Here is a 19,352-nt window from a genome sequence, read left to right on the forward strand (position 1 = left end):
TTTGTGCTTTGTCCCACATTAGGTGCTGTGTCCTCGATGTGATATTGGCCTTTTGGGATTGAAAAGGAAGCAGAGAAAGTTAAAGGAGCCCTTGCCAAGTGGGAAGAAGAAAAGCGCCAAATTGGAGAGTTTGAGTGCCCTGGAGAGGGCTTTAAGTGAAAGCAAAGAGACTGCTTCAGCTGTGCGTAGTAGCGTTTTTTCTTCTCCTTTATTATTGGAATATTATTGATATATATATACACACACACACACACACATAGTAGTTGTAGATGGACAGAATGCCTTTATTTTATTTGTTTATTTTTAATGTGGTGCTAAGGATAGAATCCAGTGCCTCACACATGCTAGGTGAGAGCTCTGCTGCTGAGCTACAGCCCCAGCCTTGGGAAGGATAATTTTTAACCCTTTCAGATATACAGGTATACTGGGAAGGCAAGTAGAATAAAGTGCTCAGTTTTATTAGAAATTGTCAAGTATAAAAGATTTATACTTCCCAGGATACCTGGCATGGTAGCACATGCCTATAATCTCAACTACTTAGGAGGCTGAGGCAAGAGTGTCACAAGACCAGATTTGGCAACATAGACTATCTCACAAAACAAAAACAACATCATCATAAACAAAACCAAAAAACCTGACCAACACAGAAAGATGTCAGGGATGGGGGGAATTAGCTTAGTGGTAAAGTGCTTGTCTGGCATTCACAAGGCTCTGGGTTTGATGCCCAACACTGCTTATCTGAGTCTGACCTGCATTTAGTAAAACTGTTGATTCAAGATACCATCTTCAAGTTAATGAGTCAAGTCAAGCTCATGTTCAATGAACAGTATTAGGTAAAAGAAGATAGCTGCATGATTTGGAAGCTGTTTTTGTGTGGCTCTGGGAATTGAACCCAGAGCTTTCCACATGCTAAGCAAGCACTCTACTATAAAACTATACTCCCAGCCTGATTTGGATGCTTTTATTGGCACAAAGTATGGCCCATTACAGAGCAGGAATACATCACCTGTTGCTAAAGGATGGGATAAGTTCTGGGAAGGGTGAACATCATAGAGGTGTACCCTTACAACTAATAGGGCTACAGTGTCAGTAGGCAGTATAATCTTACAGGAACACTGTCATATATACAGTCTATTGTTGACCATAACATTATGTAGCAAGCAACCTGATGTTGGAACGTGACTGGATGGGTTCATCTTTGCGCCAGGGCACCTTTTCTCCTGTTTGCTTTTTTGTAGCTCACTGACCTCTTATGATCGATGTGGGATTGCATTGGTTTATTTATATATTTGACACATTGTTTCTTTGGGGTATATGTATATATTTCTGCAACCCAAGCACTATTTTGGTGTAGTTACTGTAGTTCTCAGATATAATAGTGAACTACACTATTATATCTGTGCTTCATTTTTGTAAAGACTGAGTCATAGTCCCTTTTCCCTGAAATGCATATATGTCTGTCTGAAACTTTGTGTGTAATCAGTCTCTGCCCATCTAGTCCATGGACTCTGGTTTAAGAGCTCCTCCTATGCACGCATGCCAGAACCCTGAAAGGTCAGTCACTTGATTTCCATTTTTTGGTTATAAGAGGACACCTTGTTATTAGATAACATATATATTGCTGAACATCATGTTCATTTTCAATAAGATTTTTTAAAGAAATATATCACAGGTTTGTTACTTAGTATACTTTTGGAACTATTTTTTCTTGCCCCCCCCCATAGATTTTTCTTCCTCAATCTCAAAAAGAGACAATAATTCATTCTGGTCTTATAATTCATGGTGTGACTGAAGGAGGATGGATGGATATGATCATTAGGAATGGTTTCACCTTTGACAAATTAACATTTTAAAGACTTGAGAAAATAGAATAGGTCCTGCATCTGATAGCTTTTTAAAAAAATCTGTTTCCCTTCATGTATCTGTTTTCTTTTAGTAATGTGCTAGAGGAGGGCTTTAATGGTCCAGCTTTTGATTGAGGTTATGGCCAACTCTGACATGGTACAAATTTGAATTTGCCACCTTTATACTCTACTTTTACTTCATGATGGATAGTGAATAAATCTGTAATGCTTGGGCTTGCTTATTTACTGGAGGCCTTATAGATAGAAAGTGCTTTATTCTCTGCATATAAAAAGTTTCACTTGTGGGCAGCTTTAAATGGTCATTTCAGCTTAATGACTATGAAGTTGATTGTGTTTGTTTTCAAGACAAGGTGACTGAACTCTGCTGGGTGCTGGCTTTCTTTAATAAAGAAGAAAGGCTTTATGAATACATTCAACTTGCTGCAGAACAGCAGTTTTGCAGTTTACTTGTTGTTGTGTTTGCATTAAATGATCTTAGTTTAGTATGCATGTGTACATGTAATAAAATCTGAGCTGGCGGTGGTGGTAAACACCTGTATGAGCAACTCTGGAAGCTGAGGCAGAAGGATTAAAAATTCAAAGCCAGCCTCAGCAATTTAGCAAGGCTCTGAGCAATTTAGTGAGACCCTGCCTCAAAAAAAAGGCTGGGGACATGGTTCAGTGGTTAAGCACCCCTGAGTTCAATCCCTGGTACGGAAAAGAAAGAAAGAAGGAGGAGAGAGAGGGAGGGAGGGAGGAAAAAAATAAATCTGGTTAAAAGGTTTCTTTTTTTTCTTTTTTAATGAGGACTCTAGTTTCATTGCCTGTAATTGCTGTACTCAGCACACATGGAAGACCTCAGCATTGAAGAGCAGTTAGACATACACTAGTACTATGTAATGGCTGGCCTAAGAGACCTCTATCTCATGTACCTTTCTAGAAGAATGCAAAAGCTAATGGGACTGAAAGCAAGTGGAGAGCCTCAGAAATGAGCTCACATGGAGTATAAAAAAAGTCTCTATTTACAGAGAAGTAAATTTTCTAGGAGATAAATGTACATAGATGTTGGATTTTTAAGAAGTGATGTATGTTAAGTAATTGCTCATACTGTGCTTCCTATGCCCCAGGCAGAGTGATCTATCTCACGTATCACAGCTAATCATCATTGCGGTCCTGTGAGGTGCACACTATTTTCATCTCTATTTTATAGAGAGTGGAATATGTTCCCCACAGTTCCTTGCACTACAATGTGAGGCTGAGCCAGGCTTTGAATGCAGATAAATTACTGTGGGGCCCTTTCTGTTAACTACTAGGACCTTGAGTTCTGGGGAAGTCAATTTCTTTATGATACCATCCTCTCTTTTCAGATGGCAACACTTGGGGAAGCTCGCCTAAGGGAAATGGAAGCTTTGCAGTCTCTTAGACTTGCCAATGAAGGGAAGTTGCTGTCACCTGCCCAAGATGTGGAGATGAAAGTCTGCCTATGTCAGAAGGCCCCAGCTACCCCTATGATCCAGTGTGAACTCTGCAGGGATGCTTTCCACACTAGCTGTGTGGCGGTACCAGTATTTCTCAAAGCCTCCGAATCTGGCTTTGTCCCCATTGTCAGAGGTCAGAGAAACCTCCATTAGAGAAAATTCTTCCCTTGCTGGCCTCCCTGCAGCGAATCCGAGTTCGCCTTCCTGAGGGAGATGCACTTCGATACATGATCGAAAGAACCGTGAACTGGCAACACAGAGCCCAGCAACTGCTCTCGTCAGGGAATCTAAAATTTGTGCAAGACTGTGTGGGCTCAGGACTGTTATATAGCAGATGGCAAGCCTCAGCAGGACAGGTGTCAGAGACCAACAAGGTGAGTCTGGACTCCTCAGGTTTTAGGAATCTCTGTACCTTTCTCCTGATCCTGGTGTCACTAGCTATGGTGTCACTGTTTGTTCCCTTGGTAATCACCTTGTGTTACCAGCACTCGTGGCACCTACAGCTTCCTACTTGGAGGATGTGCTCATCTGCCATATCCTTTTAGTTTCCTCTGCTCCTAATAGTTGTTGCCTAGGCATTCCATTTCCACAGAACAAATGTTCACCTTTTCATATATACAAGTATTTTTTCCATTTATATGTCTGTTAACCCAAATGTGTATTTCATGTGTGTATATATCTTTTTTAAAAAATTTTTAGTTGTTAATGGACCTTTATTTCATTAATTTGTATGTGGTACTGAGAATCGATCCCAATGCCTGGCATATGCTAAGCAAATGCTTTGCCACTGAGCTGCAACCCCAGCCCATATGTGTGTATTTTAAATTATTGTTTGACTACAAATTTGGCACCTGCCCCCGTTTTCCCTCATGGAATTTGCTGAGAGTGGAAGAGCTTTTGTCTTCTGTGTATTCAGCCTTTGAGAAAGAATAATTTTTGGAAGTATTGGAGTCCTTTATTTCTTCAGTAGAAAGGCTGTGGGTTTCAATACCTTGTGCATTCTTTCTGCCAAAGCCAGATTCCCTGACCATCACTGGAAGGGGTAGGCCGTTTTCTGTCTTTTCCTCCATTGAAGCTGCAGGAGAAGAATGTGAAGATACCAGGAAAGCACAGTCAGAATGACAATAGTCAGTCTTTTTATAATTTGACTTTTAAATCTAGTACGTATTTCTCTATCTGAGATAATTATAGTGCTCTTGTGCCATTAAGAACAGACATGAACTAAATGAATTAAATCTTCAGCAACTTAAGGGTTAAGGAACCAAAAATGCCCTTGTCATATTTGTTTCCTTGGTTTCTGTGTTTTTGTTTCTTTCCAGGCCTTAAAAATACAGTGCCTGGCATATACCAGATGATCAATTCAATACTCACTGCATAGATAAATTGGAGCTATCTATTTCGTGGAATTGCTTGTGTTTTTTTTACACAGGGTTTGCTAGGATTATATCAGTAAAGGCAAAGGACACAACTGTTATTTATTAAATCATGTTTCCCTATTTCCTTTAAATACAGGAGAAGATAGGGAGATGAATGTGAATGATTCTGACAAATTCTCCTTTGATCTGTTCAGAGCGGTACTTGACTACGTTTATTGTATTGTAATCTTCAATAAGGATAATTACATAAGGTTATATGATTGTTCTCCGAGAAAGTGGCTTATTTCCCAGTGGTCTTCTTTACCTTTCTGAATTCAGTCCAAGTAAAACTGGGAAGATTAAAGGCTTGGTCTTCCTGACAAAGAATTGTTGAGTTAGTCAGTTTAGAAACACCAGGAGACTCTTCAGTTTGGGAGAATTAGTCTTTCTTTTTCCCAGTTACCTTCCTGATAACCCAAGTTACTTTCCTTTGGTTGGTGCCAGTATTTTTAATCCTGAAAAGGCCTTGTTGTAAGATGTTTTTCTTCCATTAGGTATCTCAGCCTCCTGGTACAACCTCTTTTTCCTTGCCTGATGACTGGGAAAATAGGACCTCATATTTACACTCTCCCTTCTCTACTGGACGGAGTTGTGTCCCTCTCCATGGTTTGTGTATCATTATTATCATTACTACTACTACTACTACTACTACTACTACTACTACTACTACTACTACTACTCTTTTGAGGGCTGGAGAGTAACAGGTCATCTAGATATAACCAAGTCTTTTGTTGTAGAGGATCAGGTACAATAAAAAACTTTATCCTTCCATTAGGGAGGTTGAGGCAAGAAGACCGTAAGTTCAAGGCTAGCCTGGGAAACTTATTGAGACCCTGTCTCAAATAAAAAATAAAAAGGGCTAGAGATGTACCTCAGTGTACTAGAAATGTTATTGAAAGTTGCCTAAACAAAAAATTGTATAAAGCAATACTGTTGCAAATCTATTTTTAAGGCATAAACAATTTGTAAAGTATATATTTCACTTTGAAATTTATGTAAACAAATTTTCATGTTTAAATACTGCTGACATTGGAATGCACCTGTACATTTTCCTTAGTATAAGTGGAATATATATAGAGCCAACAACAGAATGGATAATCCAGCTCCCTGTTTTGGTTTTGGGTTAATTACATAAGGTGAAGGGCTGTGATCTGGTGAGTTTGAGTGTGTTTTTAATTTTCAGGATAACCTACTGCTTACCAAAGTGGAATTGAAATGGTGAGATCATTTGATCTGTTCAGGTGAGTGGAGGCCAAAGGACTATTCTTTTTGCTTTCCCTTCAGGAGGAACAGACATTTTTTTAAAAAATTGCCCTTCTGGGTCTGGGATACGGTTCAGTGGTGGAGCACTTGCCCAACATGCAGGAGAACCTGAGTCAATCCCAGCACCCCCCCCCCCCAAAAAAAAAAGCCTTTCCAAGGAAACATTATTTGCTGTTTTAGGATACACCAAAAATTTCAGCTCCTGGCAAACTTTCTTGGCTAGAAGCTGCTGTTCTCTGCCCCACTCGTAAATCCCAAGGATTCAGGAAGCTGAGGCAAAAGGATTGCAAGTTTAAGGCTAGCCTTTGCAACTTGATAATACCTTCAGTAACTTGGCAAGACCCTGTCTTAAAGTCTAAAAAGGACTGGTTGATATATTTAGATAATATAGCACCCCTGCCTGGTTCAATCCCCAGTACTGCAAAAATAAAGGATGAAAAATACTCAGTTAAATTTTAAAACAATTTTAGTTTGTGGATGAGGACCTGAGCAGACTTAAGTGCTCAGCAGGCCAAGACTGAATGCACATGTTAGAGAAGGAATGTAGAAATAGAATTGGGGTCAATCTATAATTTTAAATCATGTGGTTCAGTATTTGTAAAAATGTTCTAAGCTCCCAGGAGACAACTGCCATTACAGATGAGGCAACTCCTCTGCAGCAGCTGTGATGCATTGGTAGTTAGTCTGCTTGGAATTGTGTTCTTCAAAGCTGGTCTACTATTCCTGAGGATCACCTTTCAGGGTGTATGTGGCAAAGAGCCCGATTTCCCTATTTCACAGGTCTGAAAACTGAAAGACGGTAACTTGCCAAGATAGGAGATATGAACTTTGGGCATAAGATGAGACTGATGTAGGCACCCTATTCTAAGGGCAGAGCCTGTTGCTCTGATTTGCAGGTTCCTTTCCACAACTTTCTACAGGTTTCAGAGAACCAAGAATATGGGCACTCAGGTGGGTGATCTTGCTTCCTTTCTCAGTCTTCCACCTTCCCCTTTCTCCCAGCCTGAAGGGAATAGAGTGGACAGATGTGACTCGGGATTTAACCTCCAACCACTGGATTCTTAGTTGTGGCCCAGGTTGGGAGGTGCTTTTGTGTTTTATAGATGTCTGAAAACTAGCAGCCACATTTAGCATTTAACACTAGAACGACACCAACCCCCACTCGCCTCTGTAGGCCCAATACCCTACTTCCTTTTCCCTACTGAGACTGAGAACACATAGTCAGTACAGGGTGTTTCATAACTAACCCCACTAGATACTGCTGGTGTCCTCAGGCAGTTTCACAAGGGAAAGCAGACCCTGGGCACAAGTTCCTGGACTTTGTTCATTTCCTTGCTCTCTCCATTTCTATCCCCCACCCCCCATACCACCCACTGCTCAAAGAAGCTCCTCCAGGATCCTATAGGACTATAGAAGCGCTGTCCAGAAAGCAAATCAGAGGAGGATTTGGAGGTGATGTGCCTGGGTGTCCAAGCTCCCAGCTCGGTGATGATTTTCCACTGATTGAGCACACCCTCTTTGAGCTACTGCTAGACTTAAGGAGCTGCCACTCCTGGCGTGGCCACCAGATGGCACTATTTGCTTTCTATAAGTGCCATGGATCCTCTGGCCTTGTCCATGTAGGTTGGTCCTGTTCAGGTTGGTCACAAGGAAATAAACAAACTAGAGTGAGTTTAGGCAAACTTCAATATGATTATTAGGGCTTTTAAGGCTCCAGCCATTTTTAGTTTTTTGATTTTTCAGCAATACACCACTGAGCTACCTCCAAATCCTTTAAAAAATGTTTAAATTTTTATTTTGAAACAGTCATGCTGAATTGCTTAGGCTGACCTCAATTTTGTGATTGTCCTGCTTCAGTCTCCTGAGTAGCTGGGATTATAGTTGTGTGTCACCAGGCCCAGCTGGGCTCCAGCCCTACCTAGCAGAGAAAGTCATTGGGTCTCTATACATTGCTTTCCTCCCAAATCAGTCTTTTTATTGGGGTGGTGGTGTGTGTTGGGGATTGAGCCATGGGGCCCTTTTGAGATACATTTTCACTAAATTGCTGAGGCTTGGCTTGATCATATGATTCACCTACCTCAGCTTCCAAGTCTGTGGGGTTAAAGGCCTGTGCCACCATGCAGGGCCAAAGTGTCTTTGGATAGGTTTGTTTTTCAATTCAAGGGAAAATAAGGTCGAGGCCCTCTTTTTTTGTTAGCCTGTTTTGCTTTTGGTACTAGGAATTGAACCTATGGGGACTTAATCACTGAGCTGCAACCTCAGCCCTTTTTAATTTGAGACAGAACCTCACTAAAGTTGCTGAGACGGACTTTGAACTTGTGATCCTCCTGCCTCAGATACTATTCCTAGGACTTTATGTATATTTAATCCTCGAAACACAAGGTAATAGTTCCCTGTAGGTAAGGATGGAATTTCGATGCATAATTGTGCCCTTAAGTATTAGCTTTAGAGTTTAGGAGCATGCATGTACTGGTTCCATGTCTGCCAGATCCTTAGTGGAGGGAAGTACAGGGTTCAGAAGGGAAGAAATGCTCAATGTTGGTGCTTTTTGCCCAGAAAGACCATAGTCTATTTTCTAGTCTGAACTAGAAACTGTGGCAATCACAGCTTTCTTGCTTCTAATATTAACCTCATGCACTGAAACCATGAGGGTGTGGGGAGAAGGGGTATTAGAAGATTGGGTGTTTTTCAGACTGTGAAGCAGAAGCCACCAGGAACTTCTAATAAACAACAGAAGAGGGCAGCAGAGGACCAAGATTAAACTGCTCTCCCATCCTATTTCCCAGACCTGAGCTAGGCCTTGTAGAGAGAAACACTTAGGTACCCAAGGTCACTCTGCATTCGTTTACATCTACATGGCCAACCCTAAGCCAGAGGTAAGGATCTGTCTTCTGCAATGTGTAGTCTTTCAGTTCATCATCTAAATCTAACTTGCTTGCTGTTTGGGAGAAGATTGGTTATTGACCTAAAACCGAAGCTCTGAATCCTTGTTCTCTCAGTTGATTGATAGGAGGCAAGCCCTAAGCTAGTGATGATCTCAATGAATTGCCCAGCACATTGAGCACCTATCTCCTATATTCGTAGCTCTGCACTGGGTTTTATAGATTCATGACCTTAAGGAATATAAGCCCTGTGTTCAAAGGAACTCAAAGTTGAGTGCAGGAGGGAACTAAGAAAACAGATCATTCTAGTTTCTTGTTCTCCTGGGAATACGTAATTGTAGTAGAACTAGAGAAGAAAAATAAGACTGGCTATGAGATCCCCAGTGTCATTTGGGCCCTATTTCCCCTCTCCCTAAATGTTTGGCTTGATTGCCACTCCCTTAAGTGGTACCTAAGATCAGCCAGAGGCACTGATGGCAAATTGTTCCAGTAAAGGCTTTGGCCCAGGAGGACCTTTGGGTATTGAGGCTGGGAACAAATTTTGGATATGTGAGTGGAGAAGAACCAAATGAAATGGTCCTAGGAGTCTGTGTTCAGTATCTTTAGGGAATGACCAGAAGAAGGTGTGTGTTTAGGGAAAGGTGAGGAAGAGGCATTTCAAATGACACCCATAACCGTGAAAAATGGTAAAACTAGCACAATGCCTAATGCAGGCTCAATCTTTACCATATCCCAGCGGGGTCAGTATTATCATGCCCACTTTACAGATAAGAAACTTGAATTCAGAGAAGTAAAAGGCCATCTAGCTGGTACGTAGAGGAACTAGAATTCGAACCCAGAGTCTGAACCTCAAAAGCAAAATGAAAACTCTCTGAGTACCCCTGAGCCTCGCCTCTGCGGCATGTGGCTCTCCAAAGCAATAAGCCATTCCTAAACACTCCCCAACACAGCTACTAACTCCCCATAGGCTGTGAGTTTCTTGTTCTACCCCAGGTTTGGTGAGGCTTATGAAAGCCTCATTTCAGAAAACCCAGTAAACATTCTTTTTTACTAAACGGGTAATTGAGCCACGTTGGAAACGCATTCAGCAGCCTTTTTAAGGTTCCGGTGCCTGCTACACGCAGGAGATAGGTGTGCAGGTCTATGCTGGGACCTTGCCCTCAGGAACTTGCTGGCAGGTGGGTGGCAGCTCCACCACAGCCCTCAGCCTCCAGCCACTGTGAGCAAAGTCACCTCAATTGGGACTGAGGCCAGGCATATTCATTGTTCCTGGCAAAAAGAGCAAGTCAGTCCCAGAAAGCTCAGACCTTTAGAGATGGAATTGCATAAGTAAAAGTGGAAAATCTCAAGGTGACTGGCCTGACTGGAAGAAGAGAACCTCAGGCCTGAGGCAAGCTTCTCTTGTGGCAGACACTTACCAGGAGAAGCACACACTCAGTGCTCTGAACCCAGGTAGCCAAGCCCAAAGACTGCCATGCTGGTGGGTCTTAGCTGCACACAAAGGGCAATCATTCATGCAGAAAGGAGGGCATATCTGATGCCATGTCCTCTGTGTGTGTGTGGGGGGTCTAGCTCAGGGCATTCAATGGTCTTCAAACCTTCCCCCAGCCAGGCCACTGAGAATGAGGTGGTAAGCAGATTTCTAGACTCACTGGGTTTCCTTGGGAAAGTCACTCAGCCTCTCTGAGGCAAATGATGTGGGGAATCTCTAGTTGCTGGCCTTATGGAGCTAAGGAATAAGTTACCATAATGCCCAAAATTCATTCAGCTCTTGCTACAACATCTATCACCATGTTGGATACTTAAGAGTTATCGGTTGATTATGAGGTATCCCCCCAAATTCCCGTTAATGTAGGAATGTTCGGAGACGAAATGATTACGTTACGAGAGCTGTAATCAAATTAGGGATTCATTCATTTAATGAATAATTTGATTTTTTTATTGGTACTGGAGGTTGAATTGGGGCATTTTACCACTGAACTACATTCTGAATCATTTATTTATTTATTTAGAGACAGGGTCTCACTAAGTTGATAAGGCTGGCTTCAAACTTGCCATTCTCCTGACTTAGCCTCCCAAGTCACTGGGATTATAGGTGTGTGCCATCACATCTGGCTTTGATGAATAGTTTGTTTCCCCCACCACACAGTTTTTATTATTATATTATAGTTTTACATAATGACGGGATTTGTTGTTACATATTCATAATCCATGCACATAATTTAGCAATACAATTTGGCCAATATCACTCCCCAGCTCTTTCCCTACTCACCCCATGGTTCCTTTTCTCTACTGATCTCCCTTTGATTTTCATGAGATCTGCCCCCACCTTTCCTTTCATTTTTTTCTCTCTAGCTTCTGCATATGAGAGAAAAAAATATGACCATTAACTTTTTTAGTTGGCTTATTTTGCTTAACATAATGGTCCCAAATTCCATCCATTTTGCTGCAAATGACATAATTTCATTCTTCTTTACGGCTGAATAAAACTCCATTGTGTATGTATAACACATTTTTGTTATCCATTCATCCATTGAGGGACACCTAGTCTGGTTTCATGGTTTGGCTATTGTGCATTGTGCTGCTATAAACATGGGTATGCATGTGTCACTGCAGTAAGATGACTAATTCTTCAGGATAAATACCAAAGAACTGTATAGCTGGATCTTGTGGTGGTTCCATGCCTAATCTTTTGAGGAACCTCCATACTGATTTCCATAGTGGTTGTACTAATTTACAATTCCCACTAACAGTGTAAAAGTTACTTTTTCTCCACATCCTCTCCAGCACTTATTATTATTTGTGTTCTTGATGGCTGCCATTCTGACTGTTGTGAGATGAAATCTCAGAATAGTTTGATTGTTGATGATGTTGAACATTTTTTTATTTGCATTTCTTCCTTTGATAAATGTCTGTTTAATTCATTTGCCCATTTATTAATCGGATTATTTGGCATTTTGGCATAAAAATTTTTGAGTTCTGTATATATTCTAGATATTAATCCTCTGTCAGAGGAGTAGCAAGCAAAGATTTCTCTCCCATTCTGTGGGCTATCTCTTCACATTCCTAATTGTTTCCTCAGCTATGCAGAAGCTTTTTAATTTGATGCCATCCCATATATTAACTCTCAGCATTATTCCTGAGATTTAGGGTCCTGTTGAGAAAGTTGTTTACTGTGTCTATATGCTGAAGTATTGACCCTATGTTTTCTTCTCAGAGTTGCATAATTTTTGGTCTAATTTCTAGGTCTTTGATCCATTTTTAGTTGATTTTTGTGCAGGCTGAGAGATAAGGATAGAGTTTCATTAACCATTTTTCCCAGCACCATTCGTTAAAAAGGTTGTCTTTTCTCCAATGTATGTTTTTGGCCCCTTTGTCAAGAATCAGACGACCGTAAAATAGTCTATGCATCTGTTTTTATGCCAGTACCATGCATTTTTTTTCTTTTTTGGCTCTGGTCTTTTTTTTCCCCCTTTTGGAACTGGGGTTGAACCCAGGCTTCACAGATGTGAGGCAAGCACTTTGCCACTGAGCTACATACATCCCAGCCCAACAGGCAGCGTGTTTTTTTGTTTGTTTGTTTGTTTGTTTTGTTTTGTTTTAAGTATAGCTCTGTAGTATAATTTAAAGTAAGGTATTGCCTCCAGCATTCTTTTTTTTGGCTTAGAATTGCTTTGGATATTCAGGATCTCTTAGTCTTCCAAACAACATTTAGGACTGTTTTTTTCTAGTTCTGTAAAGAATGTCATTGGTATTTGGATGGGGATTGCATTGAATCTGTATATTGCTTTTAGTAGTATGGCCATTTTAACAATATTAATTCTGCCATTTTAACAATATTCTGCCTATCCATGAACATGGGAGGTCTTTCCATCTTTTGAGGTCTTCTTTAGTTTCTTTTTTTCAATATTCTATAGTTTTTGTTGTAGAGACCTTTTACCTCCTTGGTTAGATTCATTCCTAGTTTTTTTTGTTTGTTTGTTTAGGCTATTGGGAATGGAATTGTTTTCCTGATTTCTTTCTCAGCCAATTCATTATTGGTATATGATGGATAATTGGAATGGACAAACTGGGTGGCATCTGTATTCGGTAGAGCATATGGCTAGAGCAGGCGGTGTCATTGGGTGCGTACCTTGGGATTACGCATTTTGTCCCTGGCTCCTCCTGCACTCTCTGCTTCTTGTCTGTCTGGGATGAATAGTTTTCCTCCTCTATGCTCTTCTGCCATGATGTACTGCCTGACCTTGGACCTAGAGCAATGGATTTGGCCAACAAGAACCGAACCTCTGAAACCATGAGCCAAAATAAACTTTTCCTCCTCTTAAGTTGTTCTTGTCAGTTATTGGAGTCACAGCAATGAAAAGATTGACTAACATACTTAGATTACCTAGTTTGGTTCTCAGCATATTTCTATAAATGAACTAACCTGCCCAAGGTCTTACTGCCTGTGAGAGGTGAGCTGAGATTCAAAATCAGGTGGTTTGGCTTTAGAATCCAAAATGGTGAGTACTATGCTATGTGGGCTCTTTTGAGAGGCCATCAGGAAAAGGGTCCTTATGGGTCCTTCAACTTAACTTCAGACTGAGTGATTTTTCTAAAATCAAGTGGATCAAGTTTTGGTGAAGGCAGTGGCAAAAGCCTCTAATCCTAGTGGCTTGGGAGACTGAGGCAGGAGGATTGCAAGCTCAAAGCCAGCTTCAGCCTTAGTGAGGCCCTAAGCAATTTATGCAGACCCTGTCTCTAAATAAAATATAAAAAGGGGGCTTGGGATGTGGCTCAGTGGTTAATCGCCCCTGGGTTCAATCCCTGGTACCAGAAAACCTAAACAACAAGGGGTGTGTGCGTGGGCGGGGATGTGGCTCAGTGGTAAAAGCACATGTGTGAGGCTCTGAGTTCAATCCCCAGCACCGCCAAACAAAAACAAAAACAAAGCAACAACAAAAACAAATGGATCAAGTTTCTCCTGAATGTAAGGCCCTAATCCACACAGCTGGCCAACAGGCTCTGGCGTGGTCTTGCCCTGGCCTCCCTGCTCCCCAAGCCCACTCTGCACTCCAACCTCACAGAACTATTTTCACTTCCCTGAGCATAATACCTTTTGCTAATGCACTGCTCAATCTTTACATACACCTAATCTTCACAACAACCCCTCAAGGGAGATGGTGAGGTCTCCATTCAACGATAAGGAAGCTGAGGTTTCAGAAGGTATCCCAGGTCACAGAGCTTTCCCCCTACAAAGCTCAAGCGCTTTGATAAGCTCACTCTACCCATTTACACCAGGATTGTCTCTGCCTGGCCGGCCTTGGACTTCACTGCCTCCCCAGAGAACTAGTCCTTCCTCTGGAGGTAGCTGAAAGGTTCCTCTAGGAGGGAAGGCTGTCATGGCTTCCGCCTTCCTGCCACGCTGACCTGGAGACTCTCACTGCCATTCTCATGGTACCTTTAACTTTCCTATCCCTGATCATCTCACTCCCTGCTTCCAGGAGGCTGTGAACTCTTGGAGGTGTGTAAGTGTCCCCTCCACACTGCCAGCCCCTAGCAGGGGTCCTAATAGACCTTGTCCTAGGAGGTGAGTGGAAAAAATGCTGACTGGGTAGCCCATGGGGACATGGATGATCTGAAGCTTAAGAGAACTGGCTCCAGAGGTGCAGAGAAGGGTGGAAGATGCACCTGGGCAACCCAAAAGAGGACTGTGTCTAGAGCTCTTCCCTGGTGTCCTCTGCTGTGGCTTCTGGTACTCACCTCCCACAGCTGGGGCTCATCCAAGGGCAGTTCTGTGCTACAACCCCAATGTATGAAAGGTTTTAATGGACGCTGGGGTATTAAAGGGCCAGGATTAATTCTCCAGAAAGTGTTTCAACTGACTTGCTTTCCATCTCCTTCTGATGGGTAGCTTCGAAGCCCATGGTTGCCCTCTGGAAAGGAAAGACATCCTGCCCTTGTAGATCTGAGTTCTGAGCCATTTGTTCCTCACGTCCCAGAAGGTACGCACCTCCCTGCGCACAGCATCTCTTCCACATCTTTAGAGTCACCATAAGAGTGTAAGGGGGAGTGGCTGGGGAAAGTGGCAGTTTTCACATTAGGTAGAATAGTCCAGAACCCTATTCTGTATTACAAGGGCAGAAACTTAGGCTCAGTATAACTTGTCTGGGACATAAATCTGTGTGACAGGGACTCCACTGAGGAGGGAGGAAGTCTGCTCTGGTGTTTTAGATTATTCCCTTTGAATGTGAGAATCATTTTTACTTTCGGACAAGAATGTGAAAACATGAAGTCCTCATGATGTCCTCTCGTCCCTGGGATCTAATAAAATTCTGTGGTTAGTTTTTCAACTTTCTTCTGTATGTCATATGGTCCTGAAAACTTCCAGACACTTTCCTTCTAGGAGTGTTAAATTATAAATAAATAGCCCTCCCCATTCTGTTGTATTTAAGAGTTTTATTTGTGCTCCGTGTTATTTGTTTTATTGTTTTGTTCACTGCACAGATCATAAATAATTACAATTCATTTAATAGCCTTCCTGGAAAAGCTGGCCTTCACCACTTGTTAGGAAACCAGGATTTTTATTTTTAGTTACAACTAAAAATAAGATATCTTATATCACATGGATTGTACAATATTTAACTTTATTTTACCCATGTTTCATCCTCCTCTGTCTGATGAGTTAGTGTCTTCTATTTTTTCTTTTTTTTTCTTTTCTTTCTTTCTTTTTTCTTCTTTTCTTTTCTTTCTTTTTCTTTTCTTTTTTTTTTGTAGTAGGGATTGAACTTGGGAAGTCACCCACTGAACCACCTCCCCAGCCCTATTTTGTATTTTATTTAGAGACAGGGTCTCACTGAGTTGCTTAGCACCTTGCTTTTGCTGAGGCTGGCTTTGAACTCATGATCCTCTTGCCTCAGCCTCCTGAGCTGCTGGGATTACAGATGTGCACCACTGTGCCTGGCTTGAATTAGTGTCTTCTATATTGAAAGCATTTTTATAGGATGTCTAAAAATTAAGTGGACTTTATAAATATATATAAATAAAACCAAGATATATTCAAACTTGCTACGTGTACAAAATCCGAGCAGAAAACACTAGTGAAGAAGACCTCAGTGACAGGAACCGCATGTCAGTTTTATAGACCCATATACTAAGTGCCTGCAGTGGGGCAGGTGTGTTCAGAGGCGGGTCCAGCCTTTATTGGCTTAATTGTTGGAAACAACAAGCAGAGATAAGATGGATGCTTGTGGGCTAGGGGATGGGAACGGCAATCCCTAGCCCCATGTTTGTGTTTGAGTGTGTGGAGAGGAGGCAGGAATGAGCTGGCCAGGTCTGCAGGTGGACAGGAAGGAGGGTGCTCCTGCCTGATCTCTTCTGTTTACTCTAAGGACAGACAACGGGCAGGGCTTTGAAAAGCTGTGTGAGAACAAAGACCTTCCCAGGATAGAGGGGGAAGCAATCTAGGTGTTCAGTGTAAGTGCTAGCAGACCTGGGAGCAACCAGGGACAAAAATGCTGGGCTTTATGTGCCGATTAGTGGCAAGTGGGGGAGGGGCACAGAGACTCTGCATCCCCAGAGAGTCGTTTGGAGGGAGATGCTGCAATTGGTTCCTTGCTCTCTCTTCTTTCCTACATGAGAAAAATTAGAGAATGAAGCTATGAGGAAGCAGTGTTTAGTAGAAAGTGGCAAAACAATGTAATCAAGGGAGGTAGATTTCTCCCCATATAGCTCTATGTTATATGGGCAGACCCCTACCTTCATGGGTTCAGAATGATCTTGCATACAGGCAGAGTGTTTGCCCTAGTGGTCATGCAAATCAGTGATGATGGACTAAGACTACAAGGGCTCATCTTTTAAAAATGATGAGTGGTTGAAAATAATAATAGGTTGGGTATGGAGAGAGTGGATGTCTTTTCCATTCTTTGCTCTTCCAGCTCCTGGGGGAATAAGCGAGAGGGATTCTGAGCTCGTGATTAGGTTTATAACTCAGACACTACTGGTCCTGATGAATTAAAAGAACATTAAGGCTGTAGCCAGGGACACCACATTTTTCATTTAACCAAATTGATTGCAGCATTGACTTCCTAATAGTCTGGGAAGGCAGGCTGGCTTCCCCTGACCTTAGGTTCCCAGGCAAGCTTAGGAGAAGTTGGGGCACCAGATTGACACAGGCTTTCATTGCATGCGCGCAGCTGGGCCAACTGCCATAGAATTGAAGTGTGTTAGCCCCGTCAGCATGGGAACTGCAGTCCTGTAGTTACACACTGTCAGTATTAGGAGTATGAAAGAGCAAGGGGAGAAGAGCTTGTCCCTGTGTCCAAGAAACAAGTCCGTGAATATGCCTGGCTCAGAGAGGGGTTGGACATCCTCTTTTGCATGGGAACAACAACATAATGACAGTCACATCTTCCTTGATTAAAATTTGACTCTGCACATGTGGAGCACACCTGTAATTGCAGCAAGTTGGAAGGCTGAGGCAGGAGGATCACAAGTTCCAGGACAGCTTCTGCAATTTAGCCAGTTCCTGTTTCAAAAACGAAAAGGGCTAGGGATGCAGCTCAGTGGTAAAATAAATCAATAAATACTAATACTAATACCACTACTAATAAAAACTGACTCTGGAAGAGTTAAAGTGGGTATTGGAGTTGTGCTATATTGTGTGAGTTGTGTGCCTTCCTCCTCATGCCCCCAGGGATCCTGAGTAGGTTAGGGCTCCACCCTGTGCTTGCAATACTCTTTTTCCCCAGACTCTCCCTCAGTGCCACCACTTGCTGTGTGTGGCTCCTTGGTCCAGTACTGTACCTGAACTGTTTCCCCATCTATAAACTAAGCATAATACCCATCTTAAGAAAGGGATGTCTTAAGAAAGGGATGTCTCACATATTCAGCAAACTAACACGTAGGGAAAATCCATCATTTAGGGGTTTCCTCCCTACCTCCTCCCCTCTTCCTGGACACCACCCTATTGTCACAGGCTCCAGGCACCTTTATCTTCTCCCAGAGATCCTCCTCTTCCTCACTCATCCTTTAGGCTGAAAGGCCCCCACCATCCCGGTGACCACTGTAGGTAGACTTACTGGGGCGGGGAGAAAAGAAAGGGATTCAGGGGCCCCAAATGGCTACGGGGGGTTTCTGAGCCTAATAACTTAGCCTTGAGCTGCAGAGGGTTCTGCAGATTGGGGAGAAAACGCTGTCTCAAGCGAGACAACCCGTCGCGGGTGGGGAGGAGGCGGCCCCTTTCCTTGTCCTGCTCTCCCTGCCCTGGGAGCAGCCGCCTTGACCTTGAGCAGGAGGCGTGGGCGCGGAGCGCGGAGGGGGCTGCGCAGACCCGACCAGGTCCCTGCAGGCAGGTCCTTCCCTCCGCCTCCTGCGGGCCTCCTCCCTCCGCAGTCCCCACCCTCCCTCGCCGCCCGCCTGGTCTCCTCTCCTCACTGCAGCGCTCGCCGGGCTCCCCCATCGATCAGGCCCCCTCCCGCCGCCGCCTCGGCGCAGACTGCTAAGCTCAGCAAATCTTGCGGCAAAGGTACTTCGGAGCCCAGTTGGGGCCGGGGCGGAGCGGGGACTCCGCGCCCCGGGGGAACGGACGCCGCTGCTACACTGTCGCCAGCGCCGCATCCTTACAACCCGACGTGCCCTCGCAGCGGGGACCCCGAATCCCTCCTTCCTCCTGGGGGTCTGTCTCCAGTAAGTCCGTACCCCATCCGTGGGGGCACCGACCTCCCCCTCCGAAGTTTCTCCATCCCCGCTACAAATTAGAGGGGCCAGGGTGGCGCTCTGGAAGTTTGTGGCCAAGGGGTCCAGGCGCCCGCGCAGCCTCTAGGGGAGTTTGGAACGTCCGGGGGAAGAAGGTTCGTTTAGGGGAGCCGGATGAGGGGCGAGGGGACGGCTCCTCTGCGGGCTTGGGGCCAAGAGGGAGCAGATTTCCTCTCCCGCCTCCCAGAGAGGAGCTGTGGAGGAGAGGGGGCCAACGACCCCTGCGCCCTCGCTCCTCTTGGCTGCTTCCCGGAGCCCCCCTATGCGCATCTTGCGCTCCCCCGCCCGCCTGAACGGTCTCTGACCAAGTGGGGACCCCGGGTTCCGTCGTGGGAGGAGAAGGGAGGGTCCGCGAGCCCTGCGAACCGGAGCCCCTGGATCAGGGAGCTGTTGCAGAGCCAGATACAGGGACTGTCTGGAAGTGAGGGTCCAGAGGAGCAGGGACAGGGAGGAGCAGGGATGGAGGAGCCCCTTGCCTCCCTTCAAATCTCATGACTCAGCATCACCTAGGACGTCCCATTCCTGCTCCAGCCCTTGTCCCCAGGTGCAGACAGCCTCACTCTTCTTTCTGGACTCTTCCATCTACCTTTCCCTTGGCACGGGGTTATGTGAATCAAAGAGGAGCTGTATCCTTTCCCCTCCACTAGTCCCAGGCATCCTCCCTTCATTTCCACACTCCACAGGTGCCTCTTGGCGCCCCTGGCCCACGCGGCCCAAGTGGGCATGGGGTTTCTT

The 19,352-nt window shown here is 43.9% G+C and overlaps 1 pseudogene; it reads left to right on the top strand.

The window, feature by feature from the left end:
• Positions 1-18,921, top strand: part of LOC143389802 (lysine-specific demethylase 5B-like) — a 72,350-nt pseudogene extending 53,429 nt beyond the window's left edge.
• The last annotated feature ends 431 nt before the right edge of the window (positions 18,922-19,352 follow it).

This window comes from Callospermophilus lateralis, unplaced genomic scaffold (genome assembly GCF_048772815.1).
Source record: "Callospermophilus lateralis isolate mCalLat2 unplaced genomic scaffold, mCalLat2.hap1 Scaffold_65, whole genome shotgun sequence".
Classification (NCBI taxonomy): Eukaryota; Metazoa; Chordata; class Mammalia; order Rodentia; family Sciuridae; genus Callospermophilus; species Callospermophilus lateralis.